The sequence below is a fragment of the Perognathus longimembris genome, chromosome 6, assembly GCF_023159225.1.
Source record: "Perognathus longimembris pacificus isolate PPM17 chromosome 6, ASM2315922v1, whole genome shotgun sequence".
Taxonomy (NCBI): Eukaryota; Metazoa; Chordata; class Mammalia; order Rodentia; family Heteromyidae; genus Perognathus; species Perognathus longimembris.
In genome coordinates this window covers 63614716-63627101 of record NC_063166.1, presented here as the reverse complement: position 1 = coordinate 63627101, position 12386 = coordinate 63614716, and positions in this window count along the sequence as shown.

The following is a 12386-nucleotide window of genomic DNA, read 5'->3' as shown; positions in this document are numbered from 1 at the left end:
AATTCAGGGCCTTCTTGCTCTAGCTCAGCTTTTTTGCTCAAGATTGGTGCACTACCAATGGAGCCTCAATAAGATATCCCAGTTTGGTGTTTTGTTTTGTTTTTAACCTGTTTTTTCTTTTTTTTTGCCAGTCCTGGGGTTTGGATTCAGGGCCTGAGCACTGCCCCTGGCTTCTTTTTGCTCAAGGCTAGCACTCTACCACTTGAGCCACAGCGCCACTTCCTGCTCTTTCTATATATGTGGTGCTGAGGAATCGAACCCAGGGCTTCATGTATATGAGGTGAGCACTTTTACCACTAGGCCATATTCCCAGCCCTAACCTGGTTATTTGGAGATAAGAGATTCTCTACTTTGTTCGGGTTGACCTCTAGTTCTCAGATCCACAATCCTCCGATCTCAGCCTCCTGAGTAGTTAGAATACAGGTGTAAGCCATCAGTGGCAGGCTCTACTTCGTTGTTATGCTCCTGTCCTTTTTGCCATACCCTTCTACTTCTTTAGTAGTTTTCTTCTCACTTTCTGACATTCTTGCCACACCACCCCCCCCCCACTTCCACAAACAAGGGGAAACATGCCATACTTGTATTTGTGGGACTGGCTTATCTCACTTAACGTGATGCTCTCCAGTTCCATCCAGTTTCCAACATAATTACACAACATAATTTAATTCCAAATGTGAATAATGCCTTTTAGGTAGAAATGCATGTTTTTGAGTTTTAAAAAAAGTCAATAAAATAATGAGATCTGAATATCAAAATTCAAAGCCAGACCAGGCAGGGAAATCTGTGAGACTCTTTTCTACAATAAACTATCAAAAAAGCCAGAAGTGGAGCTGTAGGTCAAGTGGTAGAATTGTATGTAGCCTTGAGCAAAAAAAGCTCAGAGACAACGCCCAGGCCCTGAGTTCAAGCCCCAGGACTGGCACAAATAATAATAACAATAATTTATTTGGGGTATCAAATATACAAATACACACTGCCCCCTTGTAACAGATTTACGTTCACTTATTTCCTATTAGTTTGTAAGCCACTACAATTTCCTAAATCCAAAGAGTCAAAACAAAGGTAGGTACTGATTCTTCACACATTGAAAATCTGAAAATGTTGACCAAAGGTTTTGTGCCACATTGTTCTAGGCAGGTTAATGTAGTTGATGTCCTGAGGAGGAAGCAAGGCTGCTCCCTCCAATCTTCCTTCCTTCCTTCCTTCCTTCCTTCCTTCCTTCCTTCCTTCCTTCCTTCCTTCCTTCCTTCCTTCCTTCCTTCCTCCCTCTCATATCTCTTTTTTCTTTTGTTCATTCCTCTCTCTCTCTCTCTCTCTCTCTCTTTCTCTCTCTCTCTGTCTCTCGTGTGTATGCCATTACTGGGGATTAAACCCAGGGTCTGAGAGCTGTCTTTAAGCTTTTCTTGCTCAAGGCTAGCACTCTATCACTAAAGCCACAGTACCACTTTTTCAGAGTAGTTTGTTGGAGATAAGAGTCTCCTGGACTTTTGTGCCTGGGCTGACATTAAACCATGAAGCTCAGATCTCAACTTCCCGAGTAGCTAAGATTACAGGCTTGATTTACTTGACTTTTAAAATAACTAATTTTAGAAGGTACTGACTGCCAAAATTGGTTGAGCAACATATTATTTGTCCCATAGCTAAGCAATATATTACCAGTCCCCACTAGCATTGCTATACCTAACACCTTTGGCATGTATGTCATAATGATCAACATTGCCTAGGTTACTTTTCAGGATCTTGAAGTCTGCTTTTTGTTGAAATCACCAGCTTTTTACTTTGGCCCATGTTTCTGAGGGTAACTGCTTGGCATCAAGGCACTGAAGACTCTCCCCACCCTCAGATCTCTGCTAAAGCCATCACTTTCTGTCCAAGTGTCCTTTGATGAGGGATGAGGATTGATTATTTGTACACAGACCATGGATGACTTCAATGACTAGTGCCTTTTTGTGCCATACATCACCTTGCTTCCTTATTTTATAAATATTCCTGAACCCTATCTTCTGAGAAGCAGATTTGAGACATGCTCCTACATCTCCACATGCTTGGCACCTTGTGAATGAATCCTCTCTTCTGCAAAACTTGTCATTTCATTGACTGGCATACTGAGCAGTGAGCCAAACAGGCCTGGCTCAGTAACACTGATACCATTACCAGAAAAATCCATTTGATTGCTTTTGTTTGTTTTTCAGTTTGGTTTTGTTCTTCCTTCTGACACTCCAAATGTGTAGTTTTGGTGATGGACAGCAAATAATGTTTTCCATTTCAGAAACCAGACTTTGGCCAAAAGGCTCCAGCAACCAACAGCTGTGTGAACCGGAGATGAAAGCAGGGCTCAGATATAGAGAAGTTAGAGAATGAGGTCAAAGACAGACCCTCTGAATCAGAGAGCTAATACTGTAGGTAGGGCTCCTTAAATCCTGCCAGATGGGAAAAGGAGCTAGATGGGCTCTGGAGCTGAGGCAAGATTAGGCCTAACATGATGCCAGTGGTCTCATCTATGAGCATTTAAAACTTGCAGTCATAACCCAGAACATCACAGGCCAGGATACCACAAAGACATGTACACACCCATGTCCATTGCTGCACTATTCACAATAGTCAAGTTATGGAAACAATGCCCTACAATAGATGAGTGGGTCCAAAAAATATGGTACCCATACACAATGGAATTTCACACAACCATTAGAAAGAATATTATGTCATTTGCAGGGAAATGGATGGACCTAGAATAAATCATGTTAAGTGAGGTAAGCCAAGCTCAGAGAGACAATTGGTGCATGTTTTCTCTCATGTATAGAAACTAGATCTAAAATATATCAGGACATGATAAATTATATAGGTCTCTAGACATTCACACACAGTGAGACCAAACGAGGATACTCTTAGAGGAAGAACACAAAGGCTCAGTGCCTCTGTGCATCTGATCATATAAAATAATATTTATTAAAATAAATTCCAGGAAATGGAAAAAAAATTCTTGCAGTAGTAGAGATTGTAAAGTCCACGCCTCGTTGTAGAAATCTTCCCCTCTGAGAAACATCATGTTAGTTCACTCACCATCCTACAAAGGGATCGTCCTTCATTCTACAGAGGGGTGTCATGTACCTATTGCCACAACAATTCTGCATAACAAATAGCAAAAAAAATAAACAAAACCTCCTTGGCATTCCATGCTAAGCTCTATTGCTCATGCTTCTGGGGTCAGCTGGGGGCAGCCGGGCAGCTCTGCTGATCTTGGCAGGGCTCTCTTGTGAGCGAAGGCAGCTGTCAACTGGTAAATGCTGGTCTTGGCTGGGACCATTTGAGCTATGAGCTCAGCTCTGTGCAGCATTTCTTGAGATCTAGGCTTGGAACTGTCACAGTGTCATTGCTGTAGCATTCCTGTGGTCTAAGCAGATCACATGGTTGAGTCCAGATCCAAATGGCGGGGCACTACACTCTGCCTGTTCAATGACAGAAACTGAAAAGTTAGTGTCAGTAAGTGCAGCTATTGGGAGATAAAGAATTGGGACATGCCTTCTGGAGTAATCCTACCTATATGGCCATTCAGGAGGCACAGCTAGATTTAACCAAGGTGAGTTAATTTAGGAGAAACATTCTGCCACCTGTGAGAGTTTCTGATCTTTCCAAGAACCAAAGGGGGAAGGATGTTTCTCCAGCATATGCTCAATAAAAATGGACTACAGTCTGGAAAACGCAATTGCTGTGTACATGACACAGTACCAACAGGTTGTTGGAGCCCTGAGTGAGACCTCCATTTCCCTCTGAGGCTGTGCAAGGCCGAGGCACCTCCTGGGTTATGTACTGCAGAAAGGCAGTGCCCAGATAAGACTACTCTCTGGCTCTGGGCCTTTGGCTCCCTGTGTCCTTCCAGCTGTCTCTGGTTTGAAGCACTTAGTAGACTCTGTGGCATCCTTCATCATTCCAAGGGCAGTGTGGGACATCTGAGAGTCTAGCCAATCATTTCTAGGAAGCAATGACTTCTTTTTCTCTGCCAGTTAGGGCGGCAGATCCTCCTAGCACAAGGCCATTGCTGGCATTGTCGTGGCTGAGAGCACTGAGAATGAATGAAGGTACATTGGAAGACCTTGCTTGCCTTCAGGAGGCAGTTATTTTGTTTCTAATTTTTTGCCAGCCTGTTGGGAAATTTTTATGACTATTTTGGTGCATTTCCAAGAGATGTTAGTAATACTGCAAAGGGCAGAAGCCAGAAAGGAAGTGCAAAGCAATAATGCAACTGTCACTGGTAATAAAGGATACAGGGGAGTGCCATCAAGCTTTCTACTCCAGCTGCAGAAGCTATGAAACATCACCACACATGCCCCCAGGGGAGGAAACCCAAGAATGAGACAATCTGGGAAGTGCTGGGCAGCAGAATAAAAATGTCACCACATTGTATGGATGGCCTATAAAGGAGAGCAGGCGGCGGAAGTGGAGATGAGCGAGCTTGATTTGAGTGATCACTGGGGAAGGCTTGCAATCATGACCGCCTGCTGTTAACACCCACAGTTGTTCCTCCCAGGCCTGCTCTCAGGCATAAAGGCATGTACAGGGCCCTCCCTAATAAACTGATTTGGCATTAGGACATGGATCTTGGATCTTCTAAGCCTCCTCCCTACTCATATAGTAGCTTACTAAGTAGGAACATAAACCTGCTCCTTGGATATGACTGACATTCCTATTTAAATTGACTTAATTTTCTGTGTTCACAACAAAAATAGTGGTGCTCATTTTCATTATATCAGGTTAAAATAAAATTCTGTGCTGAGATTATGACTTCGGGAATATAGGTGCACACAAGACTCGTTGACATAGAAAAGAAAGAAGAAAAAAAAAACATAGTGACAGCATTAGTCACTAAAGAGAGTCAAAGTTCCCCCAAGAACATTTCGAAGAGAACCAAAAAGATATATTATAGAGAATGCCTGCCGAGGAACTTCCTATATGACAGTAATGTTCAATAACTGAACTCACCAATATGGCTGCCCCTGGCTAACCATGGCTTTGAATATTTGAAAGTAGCTAGTGGAATCAGACACTCGAATTGTAAACTTTGTGATGATTTCAATTAATGTAGACTTGAATAGCTACATATAGCTAGTGACTACTCTGTGAGACCAGGAGGATGTAGAGTTGGGCTTCCTCTTTGGATTTTTTTTTTTTGTTCTGTTGGAATCAACAGTGTATCTTCTATCAACTTAAGCTGCTTTGAGTGTTTGGCTATGTTCCATCCTCAATGGAAGAGACCCAGGAATGCGAGGTTGACAGAATAGTTGTCACTTTGGAGGCAGCCAGCCTGAGAGGACAAACCTTAGCATGGGAAAATTGGGGCCCTAGCATGTGGGTACAAGAAGGTCAAGGTAGTCGGACCCCTGGTGCAGAGGGGAAAGAGAAACTGAAAAGACAGATTTCTCGACTTTGAGTTATACCCTCACTGGAATGTGTCCTTTATGGACAAGAGTTTAAAAAAAAAGGAGCAGGCTTTCCGAGAAAAAAGAGGAAGGAGTCATTCAGAATGTGTTACCCTCACTGCCAGCAGAGAGGAAAGGGAGAAATGATGAGCAAGTCACAATTAGAGAAATTAGGCAAAGACTTCCAGAATGCAAACACAATGGGTCAGGAAAGCCGTTCTCTCCCATGACTTTCTACTCCGGGAGAAGTGACCCCCGCCTCTTGCTTCAATATGATTCTTGTGCAAATATGCATAGCGTGCTTTTGATTAAGTATCAAAACAAAACAATGGAATTGTGGGAAAAACTTGGCCACAGCCTGAGGCACATTCTATGGTTCCTGGATATTTGTATCCAGTAGGGCCAGGACCCTTCTTATGAAGACCCTGTTGGATAGCAGATCATCCCTATTATTAATAGTCAATAAGAGGAGGTACATGGAATAAGATCTTGGGGAAATAAAGTTGACTCATGGCAGCAAAAAAAGAACTCTTAGACAAGTCCCTCTGTTGGAGAATGTGTTTGGGTGACGCTGGTGGTTCAAGAGTGGGACAGAGCCTAAAACTTCTGGTGGTGGCAGTTGGGACAGAAAATGAGGGAGACACAGGTGAGGAAAGAACCTTTTGGACTTTTATTCATTCAGGAAAAACAAACAAACCACTATTTCAACATGGCCCCAAGTAGTAGCCAAACCACATCTTGTCAGTCTCAACCCAGTTACAAACTTCTTTAATCAGTTTTGTCTCTTATTTCAGCAGAGCAGTTATTTTATTTCTAAAATCCCTGACTTCAGTATATGATTAAGTTTTCCTTCCAAGTCAGTGGGGAGTTGACAACATTGATTTTCCACTTGGGGAAAGAGAAAATGTGCTGGATTCCTACCTTCTCGCAGGGTCAGAGCTCTCAGCCAACTGTAGTGTTAGGGGGACATTCTCACAATGCTAAGCACACTTCTGACAGAAACGGTTAAGTTTAAGTCATTCCCCAAATGACTGTCAATTTCAATAATTCACTGGAAGCTCATTGAAAGCTATTAAATGCATGATGAATGTTTATTACAAAAGAAAACAAGTGGAAACTCAGCCAAGAGGAGAAGTTCACTGGGTGGAATGGGGTAAGTACCAAACAAACATGGCGCCTCCTTTGTCCTCTCCCATGGAATCAAGATGTTTTACTTTCTCAACATGTGTGTTTGACCACAGTCACAGAGAGGGGTCAACCAGGGAAGTTCACCTCAACCTTGAGTTCAGAATTTTTCCTTTTGAATTAGGACACCATTGTTGAACTCTGATTCATTGATGTAGTTGATTTCAGCCTCCAGGTCAGCTGATGTCATGTGACCACGGCAAAGATGGCACAGTCAGGTGTAATTCTCTACTACTGTACTTCCAGGTTCCCCTCTCAACTCTGGCCTTGCTGATGCTGCTTATTTCCCACACTGGGCTGCAGCCTTAAAGAAATGATAACAATGAGAAGCCCCACCCTTCACTGACTTCCCCTCCCCCGCACTCCAAAAACTGCTGTCCCAGGCCAGTCCACTAACCCCCTGTAAGCTCCAACTTGTCCTCCCATGACAATGTTTCCAAGGCTGGTGAGAGATTTCTTCTGATTTCCCAGCTTCCTGGCCCTCTGCTTCCCAAGGCCATTTCCTATTTGCATGCGTTTAATTTCAATATAAATCTGTTCTTTTGAAATATTCACAGCAGTTCTGCTTCCCTAGTCAGGTTCTGACTGATATACATATTCACATTGTGTGTGTGTGTGTGTGTGTGTGTGTGTGTGTGTGTGTGTGTGTGTGTGTGTGTGTGTGTGTGATGTATCTCTTGAGGGAAATTTCTGATGGGAAAACTGAATTTCAGTTTCCTCTTTGAGGCTCTCTGCCATGGGTCCTCTGCCCCCCAGGGCCACGATACTCCAGTGTCACACCCTGGCCCACTTGGGAACAAATCTCCCCTTCCTTTCAATCCTTTCAACAAGGTTCAGATAACCGGAAACATGAAAGAAAAAAAAAAAAGCTAAACCCTAAGGGAAAGAAAGAAAATGTTCACAGATCAAAATAAGACAGCTGGGATTCCAACTAGAGCTAATTTAACAAGGAATTCTTGAATTCTGTCATACATTTGGTGGATGTTACACTTGAACTTCTTCCCTAGAAATCCTTCTTCCTCGGGCTTTAAATCTGCCAAATTTTCAGGACTAAAAGTGTAGTTCAAATGGTAAATTGCCTGTCTAACAATCATTTGGTCCTGAGTTTAAACCCTACCACCAAACAAAAACAAACCCAAAAAAACTCAAAGCTTAAATTTGTCAAAATCTCAAAGGGAATGAAAGTGAAAAAGAATACAGAGCAGATATTTCCTCCTTGCCTTCCATGTACTGGGTGCTTATAGACACAGTTTCAATCTTCACCACATCTTGTGAGGTAGCTCTCTTCTAAGAAGAGAACATTGAATCAGAGATGTGAAGTCAATTTCTCAAAGCCTCACAGCAGGCCAATAGCAAAACTAAGACTCACAAAATTCATTTGGGTTATTAGACATGATCTCCTACACATGACAAGCTCTTTGAGATAGATCCACCCTCGATGTCTCCTGAATTCATCATCTACTACTGCACAAACAACCCCAGCAAGAAACATAGGTGTGAGGAGGATTGGCTGTAGTTTGGCTGTGGGTTGTCTGAACTTGGCTGAGCCTAGATAGTTGCAGGCTTCAGACATTATCAAAGTCTATGAGATGTCTCCATTCTGGGGCAGGGGCTGAGGGAACAGTCACCACTGATGCTATTCTTCTTAAAGCTGGGAACAGAGCACCATCAATCCCATTGAGTCTCACTGACCCTAAGTCAATTGGTCCTGGCCAGAAAGAGGCAGGGGTGTGGGGCAACAAAAAAATATTTGCTTAACATTCCCTCCTAATGTTCTAACTCCAAGTTTCCATCTCTTCCCTAAGACACAGTTGCATCCAAGGAATGAAGTCTTTGCTTTTTATTTTTTGGAAGAAACAGTTATTCTTTTATTCATTTACCTCCTTTGATCAGTTGGAATTTTATCACTCTGAGTACTCTGATTTATAACTGAGCTACAAGCTACTCATGGTTTTCTTAAAGTGCAAGGAAAAAAATTAGTGACTTTTTGAGTCAGAACTCAGAAACTGAAAGAGCCCATTCTAGATTTGTGCACTTGATTTTCTTATAAAAAAAATAACTTCAATTATGTGTCAACAAGTATCTGAAGAGGTCTCTGTTTTTTAACAGAGCCTGGTTCACCAGCCACAGTGTGGCTTGGTTGTAAGATGAAGAAGCATCAGAATGACAAACTGTCCATTGTGCCTATTCCCCAACTCAAAAAGAAATGACAATATGACTCTGTATTTGCACAGGGCTCTGCGGGTACAGCTTTTCTCTGCCCTAGGAGGTATCAAGTGGAGTGGCTTAAAGACTGCCATGGGGCAGAGGACTATGACCATCTGAAGACACTTCTGCCACTCATGTATCTGACAGTTGACACTGGCTATTGGCTAGGACCTTACCTGTCCATCATAAATTTACATGTGCCTTCTCCATGGAGCTTCTTGGTCTTCCTCACAGCTTTGTAACTGGGTTTTAAGTGTGAGTTTTCAAAGGGAACAAGTCAGAAATACATAGGATTTTTCTGATCTACCCTCAGAAGTCATAGGGCTTTGTTTCTGCTGTCCTGTTTTGGCGGGCAGTCACAAAAGTCGCCCAGGTTCAAGAGAAGGAAATGTGGACACCCACCTCATAACGAGAGGACAGCTAATGTCACATTATATGAACAGGTGAGGTAAGGTATACAATGATGGACATTTAGGGAAAATATTATCGATCATAGCCATGAGTAGCAACATGAACCATCTGATCAAAGAAGGCATCATTTTTCCTCTGAGATCAATGGATAAAAACATAGTTGGATTATAAATTAATTATAGTCAATCTTTCAACTCCTGTTACTGGTACTAAAAATCCCTTCTATTTGCTATGGGAACAACCATATTCACACTCTAGGACCCTATTGATCACAAGTAGCTGGACGGAGCTCTATTTGTGTAAACCTGGAGGCAGATAAAGTCCTGGCTATGGACTGGGCAGCACTGGGTGGGGTCAGGCATAACGGAGGCCTGGCAAATCATAGACCTTGATCACTGGGGATTTTTGGAGAACTCTATGAACTGTTCTCAATAACTGCTCTAGGGGTAATGGAGAGAAGGAAGATTGCTACCTGTGAAACCTGAGATGTTGCATATTTTGCTTTTAAAACTTTGCTCATCCCTTCCGGCAAATAGGATTCCAGGTAGACATTAGCATTCTCATTCTTGGATAAAAAGATTAAGAGGCAGAGAGGTTCAGTACACTCCTCATAAGACCACCTCCAATAAGTAGCTGAGCTATGATATGATCATAAAATGATGTCGTCAAGAGACAAAACACTTTCTGATTTGGATTTCTGATTTGGAAATGGCCACTGTCCCAACACAAAGTAGAAAAACAAAACAAAACATGCCAATCGTACATAGAAGCAGATGGTGGAGATGCAAGTTAACAACAGTGAGAAGGGAGTTTGTCACCTGCAAACAGAGGTTCTGGAGAATTCTGCTCCAATCTAGTGGTTTGTCAAGTGATTAGTGACCTAGAACTGTGGGTCACCACAAAAGCAGGTGTTCAGTGTGCCACAGGAACCTGTCCACACACCCTCCAGTGATTCTGCTGCTGTGGAAGTGAAAACAGGGGGAGCCCAAGAGAATTCCCTCCCGCCCCCATCAAAGAAGAGCCTGAATCCAGCTTCTTATCCCCAATCCCCTGGGCTTGCAGAAGATGAGAGAAGGAGGCTTCAAAAACTCCTGTTGCCCTGGTGGCACAGCAGATTGATTCAATCAAAACTCTGGGGGAATTCTCATGTTTAGAATTCCCTAGGTGATGTTAGTTAGAGTCAAGTTTAATATCCCCTCTTTGGTTAACAACCAATGCCTGGAGGATCACAGAGAGGTCCATATCAAGCAGACAAGGTAAGTAAGGCATTCTCAGGAAATGTCACCATTCCCAGCTCTCAATAGTTCTTCACATTTTCACCCTTCACTGGGTTTGATACTCTCAATCCTCAAGAAGAGCCACCATCTACAGCTCCTTGCCTGGATTTCTTTTGTTTTCAAGACACTGAGAAAGCACCAGATGTGTACCTACTTGCTTACCTGCATATTATCTGTTATTTGCAGAAAGTCCATGGGCCAGAGTTATCAAGCAGCTCAGCCTCAGAAGGTGATGTTCATATGGAGCTCAAGGTGAGTGTTATTCCCACCCCATTGTACAATGTTGTAGTCTGTAGTGACAGGGGAAATTTCATCGTGTTCACTGTTACCTAAGTATCTAAAAGCTAGGAAATGCTAATAAGTATCATTTCAGTGAATGAACAAAAGAAGCAATAATAAGGATTTGCCATAAAGATAAATGCTTAATAGATGACCCTTGAAAATGTGCTCAAGGGAATAAAGCCTGATGCCCGAGGAAATATTGTATTTTCCCATTTATGTGAGATGTCTAGAACAAGCAGAATCACAGAGAAAAAAATAGAAGTGAGTAGGGATTAAGGGCTGATATAGGGAATTATTTAATGGGTATTGAGTTATGGCTGGGTTGATGAAAATTTGGGGAAATAAAATATGCCAAATAAAATTTAGAGCTACAATTGAGGCTTAAGGGAGAAAAATCATAATTTAATATATTCTGAACTTGTGTTCATAGAGAACCAAATAGGCTCTTCGTAAGAGAGAGGAGTAAGGGTTTTAAAGTAAGGGTGCCTCTAAACACAAGATTCTTTTTCCTCTCTTCTGCCCTAAGACATGCTCTCCAACATTTAGTCTACTTTTGCTGTAGACTATTTAAAAATGACAGAGACTAGTGTTAGAAGAGAGGATAATGTAATTAAGTCCATTGAAGAGTGTGCTATTTAAATCTTTTTAATAGGAAATCTACTGAGCTTAGTCATGTGCTCTGAGAAGCTGATAATTGAAGTAGAAAATTTGAGGGAAGTTGTAGAAAGTTTGCCTGAAATCAATCGGATGGAGGGAGGACCAGCTCCTCTTCCTTGCACTAATTATGGATACAATTCTCTAGGCGGCCAGGTGTGTTTTGAAGGGGTAAAGGACAGAATGATTACATGATTTATGTGTTTAATTTCCCCCTTATGCTTACAAGGCTGCTGTCTTGAATTGTGACTACAAGGGAATAGATTGAAATAACAATTGTTGAGAGCAAACCCCTAGCAATCAGCAAGGAGGAGATGTTTTTCCTCTCTTGGAATTAGAACTATAACCTCAGCTGCCTGAGGTCATCTCCTTGGCCCTTGGAGGCAAGCGTGAAATTTTCACTAGCTCACAAGACTTGGCCTTAGTTTACATGTTCAACAGGAAAAACAACAAATGCTGAAGGATGCAACAAGGAAAGCAACGTTTGTCTCTTATTATTATTGGTCTCTGCTCTGCTTCTGCTCCTTGGGGATTCTAGTTCTTGAATACATTCATGTGTAATCAAATGAAAAGTTATAAATATTGAAATGGTGGTGGGGTGTGGCAAAATGTGCTTGTTTCCTGTGTGGTGCTGAGGGACAGGCCACATTCTCAATCACGTTCATTTAGTTCATTTATGGGGATGACAAAAGAGGGAGAGGATTTGGGGTTGGGAGGGGGTGTGCAGAGGAAGGACAGAAGGGTGGAGCCTCAAGACTTGTTACTTGCTAAGCTTTCCCTGTTGGAGCCACACTGGACTGCACAGAATGGATGTTGTCTTGGCTTCTACACATGAGAGATAGGGGTGGTGGAGAGGGAAAGAAGGGAGGGAGAGGGTAAGAGAAAGAGGGAGGGAGAGGGAGACAGAGAGGGAGAGGGGAAGAGGAGAGGGAGGGAGAGAGACAGGGAGAGAGAG